This window comes from Macaca thibetana, chromosome 8, assembly GCF_024542745.1.
Source record: "Macaca thibetana thibetana isolate TM-01 chromosome 8, ASM2454274v1, whole genome shotgun sequence".
Lineage (NCBI taxonomy): Eukaryota > Metazoa > Chordata > Mammalia > Primates > Cercopithecidae > Macaca > Macaca thibetana.
Genome location: NC_065585.1, coordinates 74,461,705 through 74,478,921, shown reverse-complemented (window position 1 = coordinate 74,478,921; position 17,217 = coordinate 74,461,705). Strand labels below are relative to the sequence as shown.

Below are 17,217 nucleotides of genomic sequence, written 5' to 3'. Positions count from 1 at the left end.
CCTTACCCAGTCAGGTCAAACCATGAAGAAGCAGTAGTATTGTTTTTGTTGTTTCATTATATTTTCCAACATAAACATGGCCGACTTCATTGTAAAGGTGCCTCATTCGTTATACCATTTGACAGACTGAAGAGAAAGAAAAAAGCAATAAAGGCACACTATTTTATTACTTTTTAAATCAAACACTTTTAGTGCTTACTATATGCCAAATATCGGTCTAAGCTTTTAATTAATATTCACATCCATTTCTTTCACAGTACCATGGAGCTGGTACTGTTATGTCTCCCAATTTACACATGAGGAAACTGTGGCACAGAAAAGTCAAGTAAAGCTAAAGTAAACGGGTTAGGATTGGAATTCATACAGTCTGGTTCCAGAGTCTGCTCTCAGTCATGATACAAAAAGAACAGAGGGCACCTGTGCCTACTGTCTCATTGGTTCCTCCAAATCTCATGAGATTGGTTTCATCCTTCCCTTTTAGAGATGAAAAAACTGAGGCTCAGTGAAGTGAAGTAATTTACTTGAGGTTACAGAGTAGAAAGACTGCAAAACACTATTTACTGGGCACAAACAATATGCCAGCCACTCTGATAGGTGTCATCTTTTAATCCTCAACAGCCCTATGACAGAGGTACTAGTTTAGTCCACTTTACAGCTAAAGAAAATAGGGCTTAGAGAGGTCTGGTCGTTTAACTGGGGCCAAATTAGTAAGAACAGAAGAAATTTAAGTTCAGACCAGTTGAGTCCCAAATCCCTGGTTTTTCCCTTCTGATGCTACTATAAATAAAACTTTATATATCAGCTACAATAACATGTAAGGCATTGTTAGGGTTACAAAGATGACTCAGTTCCATTTAAGAAGCTTACAGTATATTGAAGGAGAAAGGTTAGTTATTCAAATCACTATAATTGCCACACATTTATTCATGAACCATTCCTTGGGGTCCTTCCTAAATGCAGGGCACTGTTCTAGGCACTGCATATAGCAGCAAACCAATCAGATAAGTTTCTTTGCCCTCTCGACCTAACAATCTAGAGACAGACAATAAACAAGATAAATAAGGAAAAGATATAGTATGTAAGATGATGATAAGCACTAAGGAGGAAAAGCGGCAGGCAGGAGGATTAGAGAAGAGGGCAGGAGGTGGACATTTGAGATGGGGCCATCGGGGCCTCCCCTGTGCTTTGCTAGACTGTTAGCAAGGCACACACCAAAACCGCCCCCGCCCCTTTCCAAATGCCATAGGGTCGCTGGCCCTGGAGAACCACACAGAGACTATAGTTTCCTGCCATTCTCTGAAGTCTTGTACAATTTGCCTCTATCAGAGAACTTTTTCACTGTTGTCCCTTGGCTTCAGTGACACTGGCACTATCTTGTTTCTCCTTTCCTACCCCCCTGACCTGTCTTGGGTCTGCGTCTCCCTGTCACTGAGCCCCACCTCTGCAACAAAAAAAAAAAAAAAAAAAAAACAGATGAGCATGTCTTTTTTCTTTTCCTTTTTTTTGAGGCACAGTCTCGCTCTGTCACCCAGGCTGGAGTACAGTGGCACGATTTCGGCTCACTGTAACCTCCGCCTTCTAGGTGATCCTCCCACCTCAGACTCCCCAGTAGCTGGGATCAGAGGCACACCACCATGCTCAGCTAATTTTTCATATTTTTTGTACAGACAGGATTTCCTCATGTTGCCCAGGCTGATCTTGAACTCATGAGCTCAAGTGATATGCCAGCCTCGTCCTCCCAAAGTGCTGGGAATACAGGTGTGAACCACTGCGCCTGGCCTGATGGGCATTTCTTGAATAACAACCTTGCCTTTTCTTCTCACTACAAAGCTGCTCCTTGAAATCTTGTCTGCTGATACAGTATCAAAGATCATATTCATGTAAATGAGACCCATTTTTCATTTGTAGCTTCAGGATATTACCTTAGCTACTACAGTACCCAACTTTCAAGCTCTCATGAACATCTCTCCCTAGATGTAACCAAAATTGAACTCCTCACCTTTCTGAGGAACTCTTTCTTTATCTATTTTTTTTCCCCAGGAGAGGGGAGACAGGAAATCTGTATCTGCTACTTTTCATTTCATAAGTCACCAGCGAATTTTTTTAACTCCTTTTTCTCTCAATCTTCAAATCCAATCAATTTCCAAGACCTTTAGATTCTACTTTCGCAGTTTCTCTTGATCACATCACCTTCTTTCCAATCCCTCTGCAATTACCAGGATTTCTTTCTCTTCAGTAACCGCACCACCAATAACTTCTCATGCCAGGTCTCTCCCTTACCCCAACTATCCTATAATTAGCACCAAGTTATTAGGTCACAATTCCCTCATGTGTAACATGGAGATAGAAATTATTGTACAGTACTGATTTGACGATTAAACGTGATTGTATTAACCATCTAACATAGTTCTTAACATATAGTAGGAACTCAATAAATGTCACTTATCTTTTTCTTACTCTCTGTGAAATCAAAACAGGGATCTGGCATTCAGGGACCTGTGCAATCTACCCATTTTCCTAGCTCTGTCCATCAAATATTCCCCTAGCTGTATGGTCTGAGTTTCAAGCAAACTCACACTGTGTGAAGTATTCTTTGACTTGGCCTGGCATTTTCATGCAGACAGATCACTGCTCATGCTTTCCATCCTTCCATTTTGAGTGACCTTTCCTTCCATCCTCTGCCTATGTAAGTCTTACTGACCCTCAAAGGTTTATTATCTCAATAGCTGCTGCCTCAGAAGGCCTTTCCTAAGTGCTTCATACAAGTGAGACCTTCCCCTCTCTCAATCCCCTGAAACCATTGGACTACTCTGACAAAGCCTTTTGGTCAGTCTATAAATATGTGCCTGTATCAGGAAATAAGGACACAAAAGTAGAAAACTATTGATGTTATAACATGGTTATTACTGCCTATGTACTTATTTTGCCTTAAGTATATTATAAACATGAAATAGATCAGCATAGCGATTGTATTACTCATCTTTGTATTCCCTACAGGACTTATTATGATACCTTGGTACATAATGTAAACTTAAATTTGATGGTAGTCATAATTATTTTGTTATACTTCAATAACATTTTATTCCAGAGAACCATAAAAAGTTTCATAGAGAAAAATAATTATTACCAAAAGACATGGAAGAGAAATTACTATTATTTGTAAAATGTTAGATGAAGAAATATGTATACAGCAATTATGTGCATAAAACTTTACCATGATTAAAATATATAAAACTAGAAATAGAATTTAGAGGCTTAGACACTTAACCTCAAACTTCGGTTGAAAAAATATTATCAAAGCAATGATTAAATAAAAATAATCACTCAATAAAACCTCAATCCTTACACTAAATGTTATTACAAACTTCTATGTTTTGTTATTAAGAGATGCTCTCGCACATAAAAGTCTTATGACTGGGAATCACTATGCTATATGTAAATAGAAATTAAAATGATTGAATAAAGAACAAATTCACTGTACTGAGTCCCTGATTCGGTGTTAAACACAAGGCTTATTAGTCAGCAGGATGAGTCAAATACAAAGTGTAAAGAAAATCTGACAACAAGACAACCCCTTTAACTCGTATCCCTTCCTGTTCAACACCACTACCAGGAAACAAAGTTAGAACCATAACCCTCCCTAACAAAGTTAAAGCAAAATCAAATAAAGATCCATTATCCAGTAGCTTAGATGCTGTCAATGTATGAATATATGCTTAGACAATGAAAATGAGTCTTTGTGTTTTGTTTTTGTTTTTCTGAGACAAGGTCTCGGTCTGTCGCCCAGGCTGGAGAATAGTAGTGTGATCACAGCTCACTGCAGCCTTGACCTCCTGGGTTCAAGTGATCCCCTGACCCAGCTAATTTTTAATTTTTTTTGTAGTGACAAGGTTTCACCATGTTGCCCAAGCTAATCTGGAACTCCTGGACTCAAGCAATCCACCCTCCTCGGCCTCCCAAAGTGCTGGGATTACAGGCATGAGGCACTATGTCTGGCTGGAAATGAGTCTTTAACATCTCAAATGTATTATTTCTTGACCTGAAACTTGCAAATGAATTTTAACTCTAAACCAACAAGGTAGGGTCTAACGAGGATGAAGTGTCTATCTATATGTGGGGCTAAGGTAGACACATACCTAACCATTTGCTTTAAACATTATAATGAACAAATTAACTGTTCAACTTCTAGTGTTAACTATCACAAGCACAATTACATAGTCAATTTTAAATTACTGAATAGTACACTAACATCCATGTCCTACTCTTAAAGATACTAAAGGCTGTCAATTTGTTTTCCTTAAAAGCAGGAACAGTAACACTTACTTTAATAAGGAATCTATTCCTTAAAAAACGGACTGTCAAGTAAAAGTTTCCAGCTAAAAAATGATTAACAACTAAAACATTTACAAAATGCTTACCAAAAAAGGGGAGCAATCACAATAATTACTGAAACATAAACTAGTGAGTGAACAAAGCAGACATTTTACTGGGAAATGCCACACCACCCAGGCCCCTATTATAGGTGATAGTAAAGATAAAACAGCGTATTACACAAAAGGTGATTCTTCAAAGCTAACCCTCTCCCTTGCTTATATGACAATATGCTTTTATAGAAAAAAAATGAAAAAAAGTACAAAATTATAGGCATGCTCCAGATGAGAGGAAAAAAGTGGATACAGCAAACAGTGAATATGATGGCCAACCACTGCAGAGAGATCTAAGTCTTCATTTAGGAAAACATGTAAAATAAGTTAAAAATTTTAAACTTCAGTATATATAGAAGATATTATAAAATAATTATAATACAAAAAATTAACAAGCACCTCATACTCGAATACCTTCTCAATATCAAAGCTTCAAATTAATTTTGAGACCAGCTAATATTTATTGAGTGCTTAGCAAGTGCTAAGCCTAATGTTAAACACTTTATATACATCTCCTTTAACAACATCCCTATGAAGCAGGTATTTATACTATCCCCTTTTTTATGTAAGTGTCAGAGCTTGATTTCAAACCCAGAGTCTCACTTGGTTCTTTAACTACTATCATATTTACTGTACTAACTTTCATATAATTTTAATGATTAAGCACATGCACAGATAATCAACATGTCCAGTCCTTTGGTCCTACAGAAGTTACCATACGTATTTTTAAAACTTACACACCTTAAAGTACCTTTACAAAGAGGAGAGAAGACGGGAAAATTAAATCAGGGTTACTCTTAATTGCAGTTCCTTGAATCATAGCCCAAATACGAACTTGGCTAGGACTGCTGTGGGAAAGATTCAAAGGCAAAATCAAGCACCCATGCTGCCAGGCAAAGCCAGGTCTCTCAACAAGTGGAATACCAACTTTTAAATAGGTTTACAAAAAAACAGTGGCGGTCAATGTGGGACAAGGGAAGAAGGCCTGAGAAGGCTGCTGTAATTTCAGCCTTGATGCAATAGAGATTGTATTTCTTTTATCTTTAGGGAAGTGAAGTAGAGTAGTCCCCTTCATCCTCGAGTGGATGCCTAAAACCACAGACACTACTGAACTCTATATACACCGGTTTTTCCTTTTCCTATGCACAGATACCTATAAAGTTTAACTTATAAATTAGACACAGTAAGAAATTAGCAGCAATAGTTAATAATAAAATAGAATTATAACAATATACTATTTACAATTTCAGAATAGAAGATTCATTATTACTATAGATTTTGGCAACCTCAGCCTTGGCGATAACTTTCACCTTTTCACTTAAAGGAAGCATTTTACGGCTTCTCTTTGGAGTATCCAAATTGCCAGCATCAATAGTCGTGGGCCTTGGGGCCATTATTAAGTCAAATAAGGGTCACCAGAATACAAGCACTGGGATACCTAGACAGTCAACCTGAAAACCAAGTCGGCTACAAGGTGACTGACAGGTAGGTGGCACATAGAGTGTGGAGATGAGGGACAAAGGGAGGATTCATCTCCTAGGCAGGACACAGCAGGATGGCGGGAAATTTCATCACAATGCCCAGAACTGCATGCAATTAAAAACTCATGAATTATTTCTGGAATATTCCATGCAATAAATTTGGGCCATAGTTGACCGCAGATAACTGAAACCATGTATAAGGGTGCACAACTGTAGTGACCAGATTACTCCATTTCATGTAAATGGTATGATCCTTTTTCCAAAACAAGATCACCTTTTTCACCAAAGTTGATCTGATACAGAGTTCTATCATACTAACACAGCTAGTTAACCAAAGGTTAAAAATTCCACCTGAAGTATTTGGAATACATCAATATCTGTAAGTCAATATAAAAAACATCACTGGGAGGCTGAGGCAGGAGAATGGCGTGAACCTGGGAGGCAGAGCTTGCAGTAAGCCGAGATGGAGCCACTGCACTCCAGCCTGGGAGGCAGAGTGAGACTCCATCTCAAAAAAAAAAAAAAAAAAAAAAAAAAAATTCACCCTACAGCTAAATTGGCAAAATATATTAACAGGCAATTCAGAAGAAGGAATCGGAACGGCCACTGTGCACTGTGTAATCTCAACAGTAACCAGAAAATGCATAATGAAACTGAATAGCAAAATACCATTTCATACCCCTCATGCTAACAAAAATTAAGTCTTAAAAAAAACAGTGGGCTGGGTGTGGTGGCTCATGCCTGTAATCCCAGCACTTTGGGAAGCCAAGGCGGGCAGATCACTTGAGGTTGGGAGTTCGAGACCAGCCCGACTAACATGGAGAAACCCTGTCATTACTAAAAATACAAAACTAGACAGGCGTGGTGGCGCCTGCTTGTAATCCCAGCTACTTGGGAGGCTGAGGCAGGAGACTCACTTGAACCAGGCAGGCAGAGGATGCGATGAGCTGAGATCACACCATTGCAAAACTCCGTCTCAAAAAAAAAAAAAGTCTTGGCTGAGTGCAATGGCTCATGCCTGTAATCCCACCACTTTGGGAGGCTGAGGCAGGAGGATCACCTGAGACCAAGAGTTTGAGACCAGTCTGGGCAATATAATAAAATAATTAGCTGAACATGGTGGTACACACCTGTAGTCTCAGCTCCTTGGGAGGCTGAGGTGGGTGGATCCCCTGATTCCAGGAGTTAGAGGCTGCAGAGAGCTGTGATAGTGCCACTGCATTCCAGCCTGGGAAACAGAATGAGACTCCATCTCTTAACAACAACAACAAAGTCTTATACCAAATGTCAACCTATATACTTCAGGCTCCAGTGTAAATTGGAATAAGTTGAAAATATTTAATGAAGCTAAAAATCACATATAACCCAGTCTAGGGATATTACCCTCATAGGTAATACCCCAAAGAAACTGTCATATCTATGTAAGGTATCATGAACAAAAATGTTCACTGCTGGAATGCCTGAAATTGGAAAAAATTAGAAACAACTTAAATGCAGATCAAGAGAAAAACTGATAAATTGTCTATGTTCACAAAATGGAATACTGCACATTTGACTGACTTGCAACTACATGGATATTATCACCAAAAAAACCCCATAATGTTATGGGAAAAAAAGAAGTTGCAGAATAATACGAACAGTATACTATTTAACTGAGCTTTCAAACCTAAAAAATACTAAATATTATAAACAAATACATAAAGAGTAAACTTTTTTCTTTAAATGGGTATAAGACACAATAAATTCTAGATAGTACTTACCTCTAAGAAAAGAAGAGCATGATATAAATAACCCAAAAAGGGCTTAAAATTACATATATGGACTCAATGTCTATGGGGCACAATATTCATAAATCAAAGTCCTGACCCCTAATGTGATGGTATTTGGAGGTGAGGTCTTTAGGGAGTAATTATGTTTAGAGGAGGTCATGAGAATGGGATCCTTATGATGGAACTAGTGTCCACGTAAGAGACCAGAGACTTCCCCTTCTCTCTTTCTTTCTCTCCCTGCCATGTGAGGATGCAGCAAGAAGACCACCATGTGTAAGAAGAGAGCTCTCACTGGGATCCATGCTGGCACCATGATCTTAGACTCCCTGCCTCCAGAACTGTGAGAAATAAATGTCTGTTGTTTCAGTCACCCAGTCTACGGTATTTTGTTATGGCAGCACAAGCTGAAAAAGTAAGTGTTATATTTTTCAACTGGTAAAAAATAACAAAAAACTAAAATCCAGATTAAGTGAATGACATAGCATGGCAGTTCTCAATTAGAACACACTAATAAGACACTGGTTCTCAGAGAACAACTTTAAGACTATTATCCTATATGTAATTCTATTGTTTTTTTTTTTAAATACTGACTTTCTCTTGACAATAATCAGGTTCTGACAAATCTTTTTGATGTCAGAGACACTCAGTCCATCTGGAATGCCATCCCTACTGTTCTAAGCCAACACATAGCCTCTCTCACTAGAATTTTCACCTCTGGTCTATTTTCTCTCCAATTTCCAAATTCACCCTGTGTACCAAGAGCAAACCAGAACTTCCGGTTTCGTTTGTTTTTCTTTTTTTCTTTTTATTTAAAGAGACGGAGTCAGCTGGGCATGGTGGCTCACTCCTGTAATCCCAGCGCTTTGGGAGGCTGAGGGATCACGAGGTCAGGAGTTCGAGACCAGCCTGGTCAATATGGTATAACCCCATCTCTAATACAAAAATCTCTAAAAATACAAAAATTAGCTGGGTGTGGTGGCGCATGCCTGTAGTCCCAGCTGCTCAGGAGGCTGAGGCAGGAGAATCACTTGAACCCAGGAGGCAGAGGTTGCAGTGAACCGAAATCACATCACTGCACTCCAGCCTGGGTTACAGAGTGAGACTCTGTCTCAAAAAAAAAAAAAAAAAAAAAAAAAGAAAAAAGAAAAAAAAAAAAAACAAAAAAAGAAATGGAGTCTTGCTCTGTCACCCAGGCTGGAGTACAGTGGCACAATCACAGCTCATTGCAGCCTCAAACTCCTGGGCTCAAGTGATCCTCCTACCTCAGCCTCCAGAGTAGGTGGGACCACAGGTGCAGGCCAACATGCTCAGCTTCAAGAGCAAATCAATCTACATAAAATGTTACTTTGGTAATGTCACTTGTTAGCTCCTGGAATTTAACTCTTTGACAGCAACCACTGCTGAACAATAAAATGAAAACTCCTTAATCTAGCATGTAAAGGTCTCTAAGCCTGGCTCAAAGCTGTATTTCTAACTGTACCTTCCATTACTCTATACAAATGGCTCCTTCTAGCCAAACTGCTCTATTCAAAGCCCTGTATGGGCTTTCCTCATTCTCACCTCTTCTTTGGTCATCCTGTGTCTCCCGTTTGGAATGCCATCCTCTCCAACACCACCTTTCTCATGGTATCTAAATTTTAGTTGTCTTCTAAGACCTTGCCACAAGTCTTATCTAATCCCTGAATCCCTCCCTAACCAAGACACTCTAATTTAGACTCATTCAATCAATCAATCTTTATCGGATACCTAGCATGTGACAGGAGACACAGTTCTAGGGGCACTCATAGAATGCCTAAATATATACACTACACATTAATTAAATAGTATTGCTCCTTTTGTTAATGTATATGTCAACCTCAACTACATTACGTGCTTCTTAAAGACAATCAGTTCATATATCCCACAGAGCAATAACACAGTACTTTGTGTTTAGGGTTCAACATTCTCTGGCTAAATCAATTTTGAAATAAGTTATAATCATCTAATTTTTTGACCCAAAATAATCAATGCCTACCCTTGGAACTTTGAACAATTATGACATTTTCTTGTGATGTGTATATATATATCTATACAACAAGAGTAATGGACTTGGAGTCAGAAGGTCTGTGTGGAACTTGAGCTCCACTGTGCGCTATCTCTGGCCATATTATTTTCTCTGCACATTAATCTCCATAAAATGAGAATATTTACACCTACCTGTGAAGACGTTCATGACTGTCATGAGGCATAAGTAAATTAGAAAAAGATATATTTTATTGTGCTAGAAGCGTGCCTCACACTCATTCGTGAATCCAACAAATTTTTACTAGGTTATTTTCAACAGATGCCAATATCCTCATTTCCCACCAGAAGAGTTAATACAGATCTGTTTCCTTTCTGGTTTATTTTTTCTTCTTTGAGATAGGGTCTCGCTCTGTCACCCAGGCTGGAGTGCAGTGGCACAATCACAGCTCACCACAGGCCTCAATCTCCCAGACTCAGGTGATCCTCCTGCCTCAGTCCCCAAGAAGCTGGGACTACTGGCATGTGTCACCATGCCCGGCTAATTTTTTATTTTTATTTTTTTTGTAGAGATGGGGTTTCACTATGTTACCCAGACTGGAAGATCCATTTCCTTTCTGCTAGGTGATGGGAATGCTGTCTTTGACTAGTAAATGAAAGAAAGGAATACCTACAGAAATATTCAAATATTCAATTAAAATATTTGAATTATATATTAAATCATAATCTCTTAAGGCCATAAAATTATTCTATTTTTAAAATGTCTTTATTCTATTTATCACATAAGGCACAAACGTTAGTTATTTATAACCTTGCTAAAGCACCAATGAAAATGGGATTTGGAAAAGAATAGAGAAATTAATAAAACTGCTAATTATAAGGAATATGATCAAGAAAACTTTGAATTCCTCTTTCATAAAATCGTTTTTCATATTTGACTTCCTATTTGAAGCAGGATACATGGGAATTCATTATTGATTAACTAGCTAGCCTACCTAGTTTTTCAGAAGAATTATCAACCTCTGTTAGGAATCCCTGCTGCTCCTGCTGGATGCAGTTGCCCACAAGAGAAGCTGCTGCTTTTAAAACCAATTTTAGATTGACTACAATTTGGAGCCTACCCTTGGGACCTTCATTTGGAGCTCGTATTTTTTTTTTTTTTTTTTGAGATGGTGTCTTGCACTGTTGCCCAGGCTGGAATGCAGTGGCACTATCTCGGCTCACTGCAAGCTCTGCCTCCTGGGTTCACGTCATTCTCCTGCCTCAGCCTCCCGAGTAGCTGCGACTACAGGTGCCCGCCACCACGCCCGGCTATTTTTTGTATTTTTAGTAGAGACGGGGTTTCACCATGTTAGCCAGGATGATCTCAATCTCCTGACCTCGTGATCCGCTGGTCTCCAACTCCCAAAGTGCTGGGATTACAGGCGTGAGCCACCACACCCGGCCTGGAACTCATATTTTAAACCACGATTTGGTCTCTATCCTCATTGTCTTTATATACAAGGCTCATCTCTCTTAATCTGCAGTGGCTTGAAATCTCTCATTATCTCTCTGTTTCAGCTACTTGAGAAGTCCACTGCCCATCTTTGAGATCCACCCCAGAAAGGTAATTTCAAGTAGACCATCTAGCCTACAATATAGGGCTCCTCATATACCCTCTAAATTTAATGATACTCAATCTAGCCATTTTTACGTGACACGGCAACAAACAGAAATTTGTGCATTTACCATTCAGTTTATAGGCAAAATCTTACATTAGGTACAGTTTGACTATTTTTATTTGACTATTTTTCCCTTTTTCTTTCTAAGTCACCTTTTCTATACCACAACACAAAATCTAGGTAATTACTATATAATGCTTAAAATTATAGGCTCTGGTGTGACACCAGTTCAAAACTGGGCTGCACTGGTTATTAGCTATGTTAACTTAAAAAAATTACAAATATTTTTAGGCCCCAAGAGCAACAACCACCACTACTGCTTCACAGGGTTTTTGTTAGTATTAAATGAGTTAGTACAAGTAAAACAGAAGAGCACCTAACATGAATTCTATACAAATCCTGCATTTTTAACATGGAGTAACACTAGTTATTAGAGTAATAAGCTATACCTATACTTTCAATGCTTAATAAGACTGAGCAAGTATCATTCTGGTTAGTAGGCTCTTTTGAGTTTGAAACATTATAAACACAACTTTTTCAGTTGTCTCCGTAGCTCGTCTGTAAAGATAAATTATAGATTTTTCCCCCTCAAGTTTATTATTTTAATACAAAAGTGGTTACTAGAAAAAGTGTGGAAAGTAAGGAAAAGTGAAGGGGGGAGGACATGCATATTTCCACTATATACCACTATGTGATATATTTACTTTCAAGAATTTTATAACAAAAATGTAATTTTTAAAATCAGTCATATGAAATTAAATCCTACCATTTCTACCTACCAGTACCATGAAAGTATTTTTCCTTGTTGGTTCAGTCTTTGGCAATATAATTTTTAATAGCAGCATAATATTTCAAGTTGAATTCATATATTCTAAAGCAAACCTGGGCAGGTTCTTCTTGTGACAACTGCAAGCATACTTGCCATAAAAGAATAGTGATGGGGGACCTAGGTACAGTGGCTCACACCTATAATCCCACTGCTTTGGGAGGCTAAGAGTTCAGGAGTTCAAACCTGGGATAAGGACCAGGAGTTCAAGACCAGCCTGGGCAACACAGTGAGACTCTATCTCTAAAAAAAATTTAATTAAAAAAAAAAAAAAAAAAAAAAAAAAATGTCACTCAGGATCCACATCATGGGAGTGGATTTTTTCTACAGCACAAACACTGGCATCTTTCTAGTGTTCAGTATAGTCAAAAACAATGATGGTAGCACTAGGCTAATACATACAGGAAGAAAAAATATTGAACAAAGTTGTGGCTTCAACTTACATGTTCATTTTCATTAAGGAGCGCTTCCAATTTTTCACTAAGACAAATTAACAACTTCAATCAATATACAAAATATACATATTTGCATTCTGATTTAAGGCAAGTCAACCTACATTCATCCACAGTAAGAAAAAATCATAGATGTGGCTATGTTGAAACTCAAATTTTCCATCCGGTAGCTTAAGGATACCTTAGGTTATCAGAGATTTAAAAAATACATACAACACACATTTACTGAAACCTAATTATGAATTTTGCCAGACTCAACGCATACTACTTTAACTGACTAACAACAACCAGTAAAAATGTTTCATTTATTTAAAAAATTACCAGCCTGGGCAACATAGACCTCAACTGTTAAAAATTAGCCAGGCTCATTTTAAAATTTTAGCTTGGCGCATGCCTATAGTCCCAGCTACTGCGGAGGCTGCAGTGGGAGAATCACTTGAGCCAGGGAGGTTGAGGCTGCAGTGAACAGTGATCTCACCACTGCACTCCAGTCTGAGTGACACAGTGAAACCTTGCCTCAAAAAAAAAAAAGGGAGAGAAAAAAAAAAAGAACAAGGAAAAAAAAAAAGAAAAGAGAACATTAGGGCAGCAGCATGGTTTGATGAAAAGAGTCACTGAACTTGGAAGGGAAAAACTTGGATTCATGTCCTAGCATGGCCCACAACTATGCAACAGCCAAAAAATTGTTTACTAACTCTAGGTCCTAACTTTAAAGTGTAGTCCTTCAATGATATGATTCCTAGGGTCTCTTCTAGCTCTAAAGTAAAGATGCTAAGAAATAAAGATGATAATGCTATCATTATCTGGCATGCATCTGACGGCCATAGGACAGGCGACTTATTGATGTACATCATATCCTCAACCTGTAATTTTGTTCAGCACTATCCCAGTGTGTGCTGTAGTGGGGTGGGGTGGGGGGGGCGGGGGCCAGTAGGCACAGTGGCCACTATAATTCCATTATTTGTTATGTAAATGTATTGTTTTCTTTAAAAGTAAAAATAAAATAAAAAATCCTGCTTTAGTCTTTTCTGCTACCTTTAACAATAACAACAACCAGATTGAAATTAAATATCTGAGTTGCTCTCATTAAAGAAACTTGCATTTACTTCCCTGGTACACAAGGAAAACAATTTTGAAATCTGCCTAATCAACAGACATTAATATTGTCTGTTGAAATAAATATGTTTGCATAGTTATTAAAAAGAACACCATATAAAATCATGCTTAAATTCATTTATTTTGAACACATACCTATGAGCAATTAGTTTAAATATAAAGAAAAATATAACAATGATGAATTATATGAATTTTCAAAGCACATTAAATTAGCATTGAAATTCTATGAACATACTTTAGAATGCTAAGTTTGTTAATTTTTTGTTTATTTGTAATACGCAATAGAGGGGAAGATATATGTTGAAAATACATCTTGGCTCATTAAAAATGCAACACAGGAATATACGCTTTTTAAACATCTTTTTAAAGCAAGAAGGAGATTTTTCTTTGCCATCTTTCAAATAAACATTCATTTCTGGTCCTCATTATAAGCAAGATATAGTATAGTGACAGATTTGCTGTGTCTTTGAGTTAACAAAAAATAATAAACAAGGTAAGCACCAGAGTACTGTGGAACACACTGAGTTTATTAGTATTAATTTTTTACATGTTTCATCTGACTAAATGTAGCTATAATGGATACCCTGATTGTAAATTTAAACTGCTATGCTTATGTGAAGATTGTGTAATAAGCAGTCATTATGCTCTTTTCTTTTCTGATCTCTAATGGGAAAACTAAGAAGTTCTTCCTCCTTTAAAATTAAGTGCTTTAATAAAGTAAGATTTTTAGGGGAAAAAACACTCAACTTTTTACGTTGTAAATTACTAAAAGTTGCTCTCACTAGACTTGACTATTTAGAAACTACAGTGATTAAATGCTTTCCAGAGCTTACATGTTAGTGCTTTCAGCATCAAATGTACAATGAGAATCATGTCAGCACTCTGCTCTGCGAAGCTTTGGCCTTCAGTGAGCAATAGAACAGGACGGCCAGGTCCTGCACGACTGAGATAGACAGAAACGCCTTAGCAAACCAGAGCCACCAGATCCATAATTCGCTTCTGACCACTTATGCCTACATACTTGCCCTCAACCCATATGTTTGCAAAATTAAACTAACAGGCTATTCCTTTGCTCCTGAATCACACAGGCTGCCTATTGAAGTTCCTAGCTAAATCTCTCCACTGAAATTACTTTTCATAGGAAAAACCGTACAGATATCCTAATAAATTGAATAAAGAGATTGAAAAATTGTAGGAATTCTGCACACACGTGTAACTGCCAAAGTAAAAGAAATATTTTAAAGTATGTATTTATTGTCGACTGATTTCCAACTTATGGAAATGTACATACAAACACCTGAAAAATACAGCTTCAAAAGTACACACTTTTTTTTGGATTCTGGAATGTTTTCAAACTTGGCAGAAACTGTGGGATCCTTGAAACATCAAGGTTTTTCACTTTTTCTTCTCCCTTTTTTAAATTGCCCGTAAACTTTCATCATCAGTATTTTGCTACAGGTATAGACATGGCTAAGATGCATTGATTCATCCTAGAAGGAGGGATGTTTACAGAAATTAAGCCAGATTCAGTCAAAGCAAAGCACAGGCTTCAACATGAAACCCCACCCCCACCTAAAAAAAACCTCAGCAGTAACTATCTAACTTATCTACGTGTCTCCTCTACTCTTCCCTTAATTCTTCTGTGTCATGTTTCTGGTTATATTATCATGTGCTTCCAACTTCTTTTCCTTTGATAAGAGTAATTTTAAGAGGCTAAATAATTTTTTTTTTCTTACCCCACAGCAGTCTCTTAGCTGACTGGTCTGAAATTCCTTTGCTCCACCTCCTAATATCTGTCACAAGAGTCAGATTACAAGTCAACCCAAAGGGGAGCACGGAGTATGCACATGAAGAGGGAACACAGGAAAAAGGAAACACCAGTGGTTAGGGCATCACTAGAAGCCATAATATAGTTTCTGTTCTTTATTTGATACAATTGTACAAAAGGATACCATGTTAGATATAACATTAGGCTGAATGTTAATTTCCTAAATAAAAATTCTCTTTAAATATGTAAAATAATCCCTTTATTATTCAACATGTAGACCTTTATTAAACACTTAAAAAGTAATAATTTAATATTTGCAGTGAAGGAAACTTTCATCTTCGTTTTTAAAGTCATCTAGACTACCATCAGAAATATTAACAGTGAAATACATTAATTACAAGCCAAATTATACAATGTATGTAGCTACTTAGGTATTTTACTAAGAAAATAACTTTATCTTTGATATTTTCTATTTTAAAAACTTATCTGTGAATTGATTTAAGGACTATATATGTAAATCTGCTAAAACTATTTCAGTGGATAAAATAATGAATCAGTACCTATTTACATGCTGCCAAAGCACACCTATAATTTTTAAAATGATGATAAGAGTAGCCTAAGGCAGTCAGCAGACATCTCAGAAATCTCAGTGTAAGTGGTTTTAACTTGCAACATGATGCCAAAAAACTTACAACAGGGAGCTGCCATCTTGCGTCCCCAGGTGTGTGCACCTAATCTCAGCTGGTTCCCCTGAGATCCCCTCAGCACCAACCCTAGTCCCCCACACAGCCCCTTATCCGCTCCAACAAGATGAAAGCAACAATCATGAACCAGGAAAAACTCGCCAAACTGCAGGCAAAAGTGCACATTGGTGGAACTGCTCACAGAAAGAAGGTAGTTCACGGAACAGCCATAGCAAATAATAAAAAATGTCAGTTCTCCTTAAAGAAGTTAGAAATCTCTAGCATTGAAGAGGTGAATATGTTTACGAATCAAGGAACAGCGATCCACTTTAACAACCCTAAAGTTCAGGCATCTCTGGCAATGAACACTTTCACCATTACAGGCCATACTGAGACAAAGCAGCTGACAGAAATGCTACCCAGCATCTTAAACCAGCTTGGTGCAGGCAGTCTGACTAGTTTAAGGAGACTGGCTGAAGCTCTGCCCAAACAATCTGTGGGTGGAAAAGCACCACACTACTGGAGAGGAGGATGATGATGAAGTTCCAGATCTTGTGGAGAATTTGGATGAGGCTTCCAAGAATGAGGCAAACTGAAATGAGTCAACTTCTGAAGATAAAACTTGAAGAAGTCACTGGGAGCTGCTATTTTATATTAATTATATATAAAATTATAAAATTTTATAAGAAAATTTTTAAATTTCTTATATATTTTTAAGAAATTTTTGTTTATGGGTCTGATAAAACCCAGATCTCTAATATTTTTAAGCCCAAGCCCCTTGGACACTGCAGCTCTTTTCAGTTTTTGCTTATACACAATTCATTCTTTGCAGCTAATTAAGCCGAAGAAGTCTGGGAACAAAGTTTGAAACAAAGGTTAATAAAGTTCTTTGCCTAGTATACAGTTGTGTTCTTTATTTCACTGACAATGATCTGTACACAGTAATCACAGTGTAGTGTAAAAAAGGTAGTATAAAGTTCTCATGTTTGAAGAAAAAAAAAAACCTTACATCAGGAAAACATTTAACTAAAGCAAC

At 37.5% G+C, this 17,217-nt stretch overlaps 1 protein-coding gene and 1 pseudogene across 13 annotated transcripts in view; one reads left to right on the top strand and one right to left on the bottom strand.

Moving 5' to 3' along the window:
* The window catches only part of NCOA2 (nuclear receptor coactivator 2), a 297,264-nt gene that overhangs the window by 146,373 nt on the left and 133,674 nt on the right, over positions 1 to 17,217 (bottom strand). For 3 of the 13 annotated variants that reach the window (XM_050801536.1, XM_050801538.1, XM_050801539.1), the window contains exon 3: positions 7 to 126. The exons of 7 other annotated variants lie outside the window; for them this stretch is intronic. The gene's annotated coding sequence lies outside the window, so the exon portion shown is untranslated. Of the gene's footprint in view, positions 1 to 6; positions 127 to 7,035; positions 7,134 to 15,466; positions 16,833 to 17,217 lie in introns of those variants that run through there. 3 more of the 13 variants (XM_050801540.1, XM_050801542.1, XM_050801546.1) reach the window with 3 other exon arrangements.
* Positions 16,273 to 16,807, top strand: LOC126961324 (transcription factor BTF3-like; annotated as a pseudogene).